The sequence below is a fragment of the Saimiri boliviensis genome, chromosome 11, assembly GCF_048565385.1.
Source record: "Saimiri boliviensis isolate mSaiBol1 chromosome 11, mSaiBol1.pri, whole genome shotgun sequence".
In the NCBI taxonomy this organism is placed as follows: Eukaryota; Metazoa; Chordata; class Mammalia; order Primates; family Cebidae; genus Saimiri; species Saimiri boliviensis.
This window is the reverse complement of record NC_133459.1, coordinates 111,900,315-111,912,487: the sequence shown is the minus strand read 5'-3', so window position 1 is coordinate 111,912,487 and position 12,173 is coordinate 111,900,315. Positions and strand designations below refer to the sequence as shown.

General features: G+C 36.7%; 2 long non-coding RNA genes across 3 annotated transcripts in view; one reads left to right on the top strand and one right to left on the bottom strand.

Moving 5' to 3' along the window:
• The window catches only part of LOC141580340 (uncharacterized), a 60,407-nt gene that overhangs the window by 21,816 nt on the left and 26,418 nt on the right, over positions 1-12,173 (bottom strand). The window lies entirely within an intron of this gene.
• LOC141580338 (uncharacterized) overlaps positions 1-12,173 on the top strand; it is a 304,648-nt gene that overhangs the window by 289,581 nt on the left and 2,894 nt on the right. Inside the window, exon 4 of one of the 2 annotated variants that reach the window (XR_012512570.1) lies at positions 10,066-10,257. The exons of the other annotated variant lie outside the window; for it this stretch is intronic. This is a non-coding gene — a long non-coding RNA (uncharacterized LOC141580338). The remainder of the gene's footprint in view (positions 1-10,065; positions 10,258-12,173) is intronic. 2 annotated transcript variants of the gene reach the window in all.

The following is a 12,173-nucleotide window of genomic DNA, read 5'->3' as shown; positions in this document are numbered from 1 at the left end:
CCTACTCTTCCATAATACAATCATATATCATTTAATTATGGGGCTGCATTCTGAGGAATGCATTATTAGGTGATTCTGTCATTGTGTGAACATTATAAAGCATATGTAAGCTATAGACAAACCTGTACAGCACTTTACTGAATGAGTACTGTAGGCAGTTGTGACACAATGATAATAATTTGTGTACCTAAACTTATCTAAACATAGAAAAGATACAGTAAAATAAAGCACTACATTCTTATGAGACCATTATCATATATGCAGTTCACCATTGACCAAAACACCATTATTTGGCACATGATTGAGTATGTATACACACACACACACACACACACACACACACACACACACGTATATACAGGTGTATACTATATATATGCAATTCAGTACTATAATATATTTCATTCTCACTCTATAATATTGTAATGAAGATTAAGCAAGGTAATGTATATAGAGTAAGATCCAATTCCTTTCTTTCCTTAAGGTCAGAGGCAAAACCTTTTCATCCTTTCTTTCCTGAGATATCGTAGAGTAAGTAATGACATGCTGACAGCTCTCACTTCACATACATGACCACTAACCTCAAGGGGGCAATCCTAAAAGCCATTCATACCTTTTTTTTCTTCCATAATATCCAACAACTCCTCCCCCTTCTTATCCATTTGTGAATGTTTCCATAATTGATCATTCTGTCTTTCTTACCACTGGAAAAGTTTGCTCATGAGGTCATTCCTTCCTCAAATAATAAGCTGTCAGACTTCATCACATTTTACCATGCAGAGCCTCATTGTTTTTCCCTAGTGAAATCTTACATAGAACACGAAAGCAGAACTGTTCTCATTCAGGCACAGGGTGTGGCTGCAATGTGAGGTGTCAGAGCCCTGGATGCACAGCTATACCCTCCTTGTCACGCTCCATCACCTACATCAGTGGCAGCCAGAGCAGTGGTATTTACAGAAATAGTTCTCCTTTCTTGGTACCCTACCCAAGGCAATTCATTATTCATGGGTGCATATATGTAAAGCATTTGGACATTTGATCAGTTTCTCTAGCTTCTCTCCCCTAACATAGGCTTTCCTTAAAGTTTCTGGTCTCAGGCCCTTTATGATTTGTTTCACAGTCCTGCTTCAATTATGTTTTCACTTCATCCAATGCCAACTCTCACTTATTTATAGACAACTTTCTGTTATACATCTCTAGTCCCATTGCCTAGGTGATTGATTAACCTCTCCCTCTTCCAGAGTCATTGCCACATACTTTAACCCTGCTTTCTCCTTTTGTGCCAAAGCCAGTTCCACTTTTGTCTTCCTGTTTATGGTCACAATGTTCTTCTTCCAAGTGTAAAGCTTCAGTCCTCTTTGAATTCTTTATCTTCCTCATGTCAGTCAGTTGTCATAGTACACAGATTCTTCCTCTGAAGTTCAGTTCACATACCTCCTCTCCTGTCCATTCCTAAAACAATCACACCAGTTTAATTTCTCATTGCAGTTTGTTTGGTCTAATGCAATGAATACTGAATTAGTTCCACTGCCTCCAGCTTTCTTCAAATCCATCACACTCATTGTTGCCAGACTGATCTTCCCAAACCACTGATCCACCTATGTCACTACCACAATTGCTCCAATGACTTCCTTTTACCAATTGGATTAAGAACACACTCTTCTGTCTTGAATTTTTGGCCCACTACAATGTGTTCCCAACCTGTTTTTCTGGTTTTTTGTTTTGTTTTGTTTTGTTTTTTTTGTTTTTGTTTTTGGTTTTTTTTTAGCATTATCTTGCTTAATGTCCCATAAAAAGTCTGCATTAAAGAGAAATTAGAAAATTTGCTGTTGTTCAAACACATCCCACGATAGAAAAATAATCCTCTGTACTTTCTCTGTCTGCATCTAGATCATGCCAACATCTGTAAAATTTGTAGATGCCCTTCAAAGCAATATAGTACGTTGATTTAGAGCCCTGGCTTTAGCGTTACGTAGACCTGGGTTCAAGTGCTTCCATTTAAAAGCTCCATGACCTAAGGATAATTACTCACCCTCTTTAGATCTAAATTCTACATTTGTAAAACGAGGATGATAATATTACATACATTATAAAATTGCTGGGAGAATTAAATGAGTTAGTATGTATTCACACTTAAAGCTTTTAAGCAATGGTATAGCATAGGAAGTACTAGCGAGCAAATTTTCTTTAACACGTAAGTTACAGTCCTCAGGGACTTTGCACCTGCTGTCCTTATGCCTGGAATACTCTTCCCCCAGGTACATGCACGACTTATGCTCCTAATGTCACTTTTTCAAAGGAGTCTTACCTAACCATCCTAAGAGTACTAATTGTATCTACTCTATTCCTTTATTTTGCTTCTTGCTCTTTAAAGCAACTGACCTTATGTTTGTATTTATTTATTTGCATATTGCCTGCTGCACTAGAATGTAAGCGCCGTCTGAGTTAGGTCCTGGTCTATGCTGTTTATTGCCACATTCCAGGCATCCAGAACAGTGCTTGGCATCTGGGCAGCTATTAATGGATTTTTATTGAATGAATAAGTAACCAAATTAATCTTTTCAATAAATTTTAGCTTTAATTAAAGGTAGTTCCACATATTTTTGTTATAATAAATTTTTTGATCAGTCCACTTAGTTACCTCCTTCTATGAAATCTGTATATACTGCCGTAACGAAATGTATATTCTGATTTAGTTATTTATGTCTGATCTTACCACAGTTTGCGAGATCCAGTATTTCTCAAGAAGAGGAACATTATAACAACAGAATTGAGTAGTTGCAACAGACTGTAAGGTCTACACAGAGAGACAGACAGACAGACAGACACGCACACACACACCTCTTTATAGTAAATATATATTTTAATTTAAATTAAAATTTAAATATATGTATATATCCAGTAGCCACCACACAGCAACTTTTATATAGAAGTCACTCAATAATATGAAACCGTTATTCAATAGCTATTTAATACATATGCAATTATATATCAATGAGATAGATAACAGAGAAACAATGATAGTAAACAAATTGTAATAAGATAATGGAAATAGCCATAATTTATTGAACACCTAATGATGCTCAATGTGGATTTCAATAATAGCCTGAAGAAATGCGTGTATGAAGCTCTAGGAAGTTAGGCTGCTTTTTCAGGGTCACCAAGAGGGAATAATAATCATAGCCACAATAACAGCCAGCATTTATTGACTGTATATTAGGCATAGGGCTGTGGACTTTATATGCATCATATAATTTAATTTAATCTTTACAACATACTTTTGAGATGGATAATACAATCCTTCTTTTATAAAGGAAATGAGGTTCAGCAAGTTTAAGTAATTTGCTTGATATCACATAACTTGTGAATAGTAATAGAGAAGGGTATGCCTGACTCCAAACCTTAGCAGAGTAATTACTGTATTCTGCTCTGAAGCTTTTGTACTATAGGTACTTGCAACAATAGTCTTATGATGGAGGGAATTAATTATTTACAATGGGAGATTGAGATTACTTGATTTTTTTGAATAGAACTGAAAATAAGTCCACATTTGAAGTCTTTTATATTCTGGCTTCCCCATCTTTTAACCTATCTGGTCCTGATCCCTCCCAATCCTTTCAGGCCACCAAGGCTGTCTAACACCTCATGGGCTTCTGAGTAGGCTCTATGTATTTTGTTTCCTTTGCTTTTGCTTCTTTAACTCTTCCCCACCTTGACCTTCCAGAATCTGCTAATCTCTCTTCTACACTTGATTTTTTCTCTACTCACATGCCATCACATCTATGGTCCATGAATTCTTGCTTTAATTAGCTAATGGTAAAATCTACATTCTTTACAATTCTGGTGGAAGAGGCATATGGTGCTTCTTTGTATAGCACTTGGTATTGATATTTAACTTTGTTTTGTGTCTCTATATGTTTCGTTTTCTTCCCACTGGAATTTTAAGGACCAAATTCTATTATGATTTCAGTATCTCCATCATAATAACAAAATACTGACACACAATACGTATTAAATTATTAATTGAGTTGAAGATACTAATAAAAATAATGCTTTAAATTATATATTTTATATTAAAGTATAAATGTTTTAAAAGAAAGTAAACAACTAAATTGAATGTATTGCTATTACCTGCTAGAGGCATACATGGAAGGGTCAAAAAAAAGTGCAGTGGAATAGGGATGTTTTGTACAAGGGTCAACTAAGTATTAAAAAATGGTCTCAGGGTCAGGATTCATCTGTTGGGATTTATTTTCTGCTTTTTGTATACATGAAAAGTTTAGGACTAAAATAAGTACCCAAGTTATATTACTGCTGTAGAGATCCAAATAGCAACGCACAAAGCATGAAATTACTATTTAGCAGTCATCTCAGCCAGAACGGAATATCAATTAACATTAAGATCTCACTGTTCACATGGCACTGTGCTAGGCACTTAGAAGGGGTTGGAGGCACTTTCCTTAATCTTTGCTCATATGAAGCTTACAGTTAAGATAAATGCATTAAAAGAGGCATACATATCTATGCATGTATTAACAAGAGACCTAAATTATAGGATACAGAGTGTGGGGGAAGAGGAATACAAAACATTTTAAAGTGTTCTCCTGGCATTCTGTATTTTGATGCCACTCTGAAATGATTTGTTAAAAGGAGAGAAGTGGGATTGGATATGCTGAAAAGAAGAAAATAAAATCCAAATGTGTTTAGTGGGAAAGCTCATATCTTGAACTGCTTTTGTATTTCTTTGCATTGCTAGTACATAACTGGAGTGACCAATAGGTGTTTTGTAATCCTCTGCTAATTTTCCTTATAAATACACTTTGGATAAGTTTTCCTTATGAAAATGAACCCACTCTTCGCCAGAGGCTACTAATCTTCTGCCATTGACTCCGCTGCCTCTTCAGACCTGCTTTTCTTTCACCGTTCTCTCCCTCTTCTATACAGACTTAATCGTCTGCATCTTTTCTCATTTCTTCCTCTATGAACACTCAGATGACCTCACTAAATTGTTGAGGTTTCATGCTCTTTCTGACTTTTCTTGGCCTCTGAAAGCCCCATTGCATTTTCTCAACCTATAAAGAGGCATATAAAATCCAACAAAGAGTCGACAAGCCAAGATTCCCAATCTATCTTCCTGGCTGACATAGGCTGACTTCCCGAGAATGCTAGGGCCCTGCTCATGATCTACAGGATTTGGCAAAAGCAGTGACGATTTCTAAACCCACGCAAAGGGAAATCAATTATGTTGGGCATTCTTCTTTGAGATCCAAAGGATTTATTTCTTGAGCGTAAAATACTGCTGCATTTATTTAGGCTTGAAGGCAAAAGGCTAAGCAAAAGGTACAGAATTGGTGATTGAGTCTAAATAGTTACTATTAAGAAGTGGAAAACTAAATGCTGTGGTGAAGCAAGCTTAGAGACTCCACCAGGAGATGAAAAGCTAAAGCCCATACACTAAAGCCTGTCTTATACTTAAATGCTTGTTTTTCCTCATGCTTCATGTCAAACAAAAAGAACCAAAACTTGTTGCTTCTAGCTCAGAAATATCTATAAAGTTAATCTCCTTTTCTCCCATACTGACACTATCTTGGTTTGCCTTGCTTAACTCTACTTAATAAATTCCCTCCCAGATTTTTCCAGCATTCACTGCTTCTTTTAAATTTATCCTCCACATCCCTGCAGGAGTTCGGTCTATAGACTGAATTGTGTCCTCCCTCCCCTCTGCATTCATATGCTGAAGCCCTAACCTCCAATGCGATGGTTTTTGGAGAAGGAATCTATGGGAGAAAATTAGGTTTAGATGATATTTTTGAGGGTGGGATCTCATGATGGGATTAGTGCCCTTATAGAAGAGATAACAGAAAGTTCTCTCTTCTGTCTCACTCTCTCGCTCTGCCATGTGAGGACACAGTGAGAAGATTGCCATCTGCAATCCATGAAGAGAGCCCTCAACAGAACTTGACTATGCTGACTGATCTTTGACTTTCAGGAAGGGAGAGACAGAGAAAGGAAAGACAAAGGGAAAGGGAAAAAAAGGAAGGAAAGAAAGAAGAGAAAAGAAAGGGGGAAAAAGGGGTGGATTTTGGGCTAGCAGCTCAAGTTGAGTGATTTTAATTGATATGGCCCTGTTTCTCCTGGGAGGGCCCGAAAAAAATGTTGCTTTCTATAGGAAGAGAGGAAAATGCTTTATTACCCTAGTAGGTAATTACGATATGTATATTTCCAACCAGCTGCCATCCTCAGTCCACTCACCAAGTAGTATCAGTTTAGGTAGCTGTTGACAAAGTCGTTATTCACTCTGTTTTCTACCCATTGAGAAAATACATAGGAATTTCCATTTTTAGGTGGATACAGGTCCAGTGAACATTTTTTAGAGGAAAAAGGTGCTAATGGATAGTGATCACTCACTTGCCTAGACGTTTTTGGACTGTTCAGTCAGAAGAAAACACGGATATTGTTATGATCAAAACCAGCCCAAAGTCTATGTGTTTGGAAAAGATAAAGGAGGTATCAAACAACATATTTATTCCTCTGTATTTTTACAACTTCATCCCCCATTATGAATATAAAGCTGCTTATATAATTTTTCTATGTAGTTTAATAAGACGTAATAGGAAAGAAAGACATTTAAACTCAAACCACTTGTAGCTATGTCTGCCCTCTGATAGAGATACTGTAACTTGTACCAGTGTGGAGATAAAGCTCTATGTCATCTTCTCCCCTTAGCAGAAACTGGTGAAGGAAGTTAGGGATCGGGGTAAGGGGCAAGGAATGGAAGGAGACCCTTAGTAGATGACTAATTTAAGTGTAACAGAGAATCTTCAGAAAAGATTCAGGGCTGAAGACAGGAGATAAAGAAAGCTGAATTTGTTGTCATAAGAAATAGGGAGACTTTTCTTTTTATTTTTGCTTGGGTATTTTTATTTTTAAAGAGCATAAAAGAGAGAAAGAAGCCAAATAAATGGCTATGTGTGTATTGTGGGTGGGGTGGGGCTAAAGCTCAATCTGTTAGGAGTATTTTACAGAACATTTTAAGAGTAAAAAATTAGGTATAAAATGACAAATTGAGCATGTGCATCTACCACTCCCTCCACCAAGTCCCAATAAAATTAAAAAAAATACATATATGTTATATATATATAATATATTTATATATGTCATATTTATTTATATATATGTTTTTCTTTTTTTAAACATGTATATACATACCCTTGATATCATAATAGTACTGGAAAATAAGAAAGAAAGCAGGTAGTGCTTGAGGATTTTAAGGAAATCTTGGAAGACTGAAAGGAGAATTATGAAGAAAAGTGAGAACAGTGATCCACTGGCCAAAAGTAGCAGAATAAGGTTAAGTCTTACTAGAAATAGCCCAGGGATGCTCCAAATTTAGAGTCAACACAGAAAGAGCCAGTGCAGGCCACAGCGCAGTCACAGAAATTGGGCCCAGCTGGCACCATCTTCTCGCTCTCCTGGGCATTCACAGATTGTGGTGACTGATAATCTTTTTTTTTCCTGCAAAAAGTGAGCCACGATGTGAAGAGGATTCTGTGTCACTGTAGGAGATGAACAAGTCAAGACAGAAGAAATGCTGCACCCTCAAGTAACACAGAATTAAAAAAAAAAAAGAATTCTTACCAGAAAAGAAATTTACAAAAATTCTACATTGCCAGAGACTCTTCAGCCTTGCTGTGTACCTTGCACTCACATACTCTAAAACATACACATAGCCTGCCATTTGCCTTTCCATTTAAGGAATAATTCTGTTAGGGTAAAAGACCTGAAATGACTGCAGAGAAAAAACATATTAAAAGGTATACTAGCCAACAAATAGCCACAAACCAATAACCAAGCATTTCCAATACGGAACAAAACCAATAATAGGAAGGAAAAACCTAAGATCAAAGATTGGGACAACTGATGCCAGAGGAAACACAGGTAACCAAAGATACAGAAGACGACTCTAAAAAACAAACCAACACTTTAATTATCATTAACAAGGAGAAATTCGAGAATATTTCAGGAATGAAATAAGAATGGATTACTTGGAACAAAGAGAACTCAAATAAGAATTATTTAATTAACTTAAAATTGTTAATTAAAATTTCATAGGTAGATTGAATAATGTAAAAGATAGGACTAAAGCTAAAACAAATGATTTGGAAAATAAGGCTAAGGAACTCTCTTTCCAAAAATATAAATGATATTTGAACATATTTAAGACGGTAGAAGGAAAATACAGCAGATTCAACCTCTATATAATATGATTTTTAATGACAGAAAGAAAAACAATGGAAAAGAGAAAACGATCAAAGAAATAGTAGAAAAAACTTATTCATTCCAAAAAATATATACACAGGTTTTTGGTCCACTGAGTACGAAATAAGGTAAATTAAATTAAAAAATAATGTAGCACAGATTGAAGGAACTGCAAGACTATTGCAGTAGAAAACAGATTGAACTGTTGAAATCACTGAAACAGAAGGTGAAAGTGAGAACTTTAACCACTGGAGTGAGCTGAAAAGCACTATTAGGGAGGAGGTCGTTAAATTCGATTAGGACATTTGTGTTTGCTATTTGCCTTTCCATTTAAGGAATAATTCCATTTATGGAAGTTATGCAGCTACCTGCCCATAGCCACTGGGAGATAGCAGTGCTTTCTCCTTTGATGATTACATTTCAAAGGGATGGCCCTTGGGTCATTGTGAAAGACATTTTTGGATTGTAAAACTGGCAAGAGGTAGGGATAAGATTTACATGTGAAAGAGTTAGAGAAAAAATTTACAATTGCAAATTCTCTAAGTGAGTTCTCTAAGAAAAGGGAAGTCTGGGACCTAAATCAGAAAGAAACCTGTGATCTTTAATCCCAGCACTTTGGGAAGCTGAGGTGGAAGGATTCCCTGAGCCCAGGAGACCAGCCTGGGTAACTTTATTGAGACTCTATTTCTATATTCAAAGAAGAAAAAAAAAAAAGCCAGGCATGATGGCACATGCCTGTAGTCCCAGGTAGTTGGGAGGCTCATGTGGGAGCTGTGACAGTGCCACTGCATGCCAGCCTTGGTGAGAGCAAGACTCTTTCAAAAAGAGAGAGAGAGAGAGAGAGAGAGAGAGAGAGAGAGAGAGAGAGAGAGAGAGAGAGAGAGAGAACGAGAAAGAAAGAAAAAGAAAGCAAGCAGAAGGAAGGAAGAAAAGATGTCAAAAGACTAATCAATCTGTGGAGAACGTTAAGACCAAGCTTGTCCAACCTGCAGCCTGTTGGCCACAGATTCATAAACTTTCTTAAAACATTATGAGATTTTTTTGTGCCTTTTTTTTCTCTCATCAGCTATCATTAGTGTTAGCGTATTTTATGTGTGATCCAAAACGATTCTTCCCATGTGGCCCAGGGAAGCGAAAAGATGGGACACCCCTGCTTAGGACCATCTTGGTCACCACCATGCATACCAGTGGGCACCGGGGGTAAATGTTTCCTGATGGAATGCAAGCTGCCTCTCATTAAATTTCCATTAAACATCTTTATTTTCTATTGTTCTTGTAACACATTTCCACAAACTTATCTGCAGTTCGGAAGGTCATCTATCTCACTGGTGGGAAACCAAGGTGTCCACAGGGCTGATTCCTTTTGGAGGCTCTAGGGAAAAATCTGTCTTTTGTCTTTTCCAGATTCTGGAGTTCTCTTACCTTCCTTGACTTATTGTTGCTTTTTCCATTTTCAAAGCCAGTAATACAGCATCTTCGCTCCTCTCTGATCTCTGATTCCATTGTCACATCTCCTTTGACTTTGACCTTCTTCACTCCCTTTCTAGGGACCTTTATATCCTCTTTGTTGAGCACACCCAGATAATCCAAGGTAGTCTCCTCATCTGAAGATACTTAATATAATTTACCTCCACAATCCCTTTTGCCATGTAAAGTGGCATGTTCAAAGGCTTTAGGGACTAGGATGTGGACATCTTTAGGGGGCCATTATTCCACCTACCAATACTTCCTAGGTTGCTAACTTTTTTGCTTCTGTCAGTTCAGGACCCCTGTCTTAAACTCTGTCTGTTCCTACCCTATCCACAGGTCCAGGAAAGAGTCCTGGGATAGGATTTACATATACATGTGGCCATGAGCACAACCCACAAGATCACTTGCACAGTCACTTCCACCTGAGCTGACAGGTCTCTTACGCTGTACCACCCAGTCCCTGTCTGCAGCCTTTGGGAGCATGGCATTCCTTCTGCTGGAGACTGCCTGACCTGCTCTTCTTCTCAGGTACCCCAGTGTATCTAATACGTTTACCTACCCAGAGGTGTTCCTGATGATGATGCTGGTTTCACTTGCAAATTCCCACATTATTCCTAGCCCTCTGGTTTGGGTGTTTTAATTTTACTGGATAATGATCGTGGTGATTTTAAACATTTCCTGTTGCTTGTTAAACTCCCTGCCCGATTCAGCTCCAAATAACAGCTTTTGCATGCAAGTGAAAATTTAGCTCCTAGTATTTAACAACTACTATAATTTTAAAATCTACTTTCAATTAAGAAAACCTTGTAATTCTAAAAAGTGATTGTGTTCCAAAGAAGTACTGAAATGTCAATGGAATACAAGTCCACTTTATGTCTGGCAGGAACTGTTCAGTTTTCCTGCGGCTTAGCATTGAAAAGCTCCCTCCAAAGTGCTACTGACGGGCTTGGTCTAGAGCAGTGTTTAATATTTGTCTTTATACATCTCCCCATGGTGTCAGAACAATGTCCAGTAATCAAAAGAGGTGAAAAGAGCTAGAATAAAATATTTGTTAAATCTAAATATACACAATTGACGTTTTCAAGAAAATGTGCATAAGGAATATGTTATTGATTTTAACAATGAAGATCACTTATGATTCTGGAAACAAGGTAGCTTTTGAGAATATGACAGTCATCTCCTTTATGTTGACAAAACTCTATATAGATGAATTAGTTTTACAAAGAAAAGAATAGTCTTTACACAGCACACCTTTTTGAAACTTAGTCTAGTAGCATTCTGTCATTGAAGAATCAAGTTCAAGTTTCATGGAAAATTTCCTTTGTATTTTAAAATTTAATTTATGTTGAAATTAGTACAGGTAGTTGACATAGAAGTGAGTTAAATAATTTACATGGAGTACTTGGAGATTCTACTTGGTACATACAAGGCTTGAAATCTATCAGCTGATCAATATCTGGGTAGTTGCTGACTATGGGTGTTTACAGGCATAAGATAAATCAGAATTTCTTTAAAAAGAAAAGTTTCCTTAAAAAAATCTAAAATCAGAGGTATCATATAATCCAGCAATTCCTCTGCTAGGTATATAACCAAAAGAAAGGAAATCAGTGTATTGAAGAGATATCTGCACTCCCATGTTTGTTGAAACACTGCTCACATAGCTAAGATTTGGAAGCAACTTGTGTCCATTAATAGATGAATGGGTAAAGAAAATGTGCCACTTATACACAATGGAGTACTATTCAGCCATAAAAAGAATGAGATACTATCATTTGGAACACCATGGACACAACTGGAGATCATTACCTTAAGTGAAATAAGCCAGACACCGAAAGACAAACATCACATGTTCTCATTTACTTGTGAGATCTAAAACTCAAAATAATCAAAGTCTTGGACATAGAGAGTAGAAGTATGTATGCTTATCAGAGTCCGGAAAAGGCAATGCAGTCGGGAGTAGGGGTGGGGTATGCAGAGGAGATTGGGATGATTTATGGACACATGAAAAAATGGACTGAAAGAATGAAAAAGACCTACTATTTGATAGCATAACAGAGTGATGGTCAATAACAATTGTCCATTTAAAACAACTAAATGAGACTGTATCTGGACTGTAATACAAAGGTTAAATACCTGAGGGGATGGATACCCCATTTTCATGATGTGATTATTACACATTGCATCTTGTATTAAAACATCTTATGTACCCTCTAAATATATATACCACTACATGCTCACAAAAAAAAAAAAAAAAAAACCAAAGCAAAAATAGTATAACATACAAAAGGTAAGGCCATTTCTATGCTAAAATGAAAGAAAGAGCAAATTTGTGGTAAATTGTATAGCTTTTGTTCCCCTGGCAATGTTTATTCTGTAATTGGGTCTTTCTTTTATGTATTTTTAAAGTAAGCATCATTAAAAACATTTAATCAAAACATCATGTT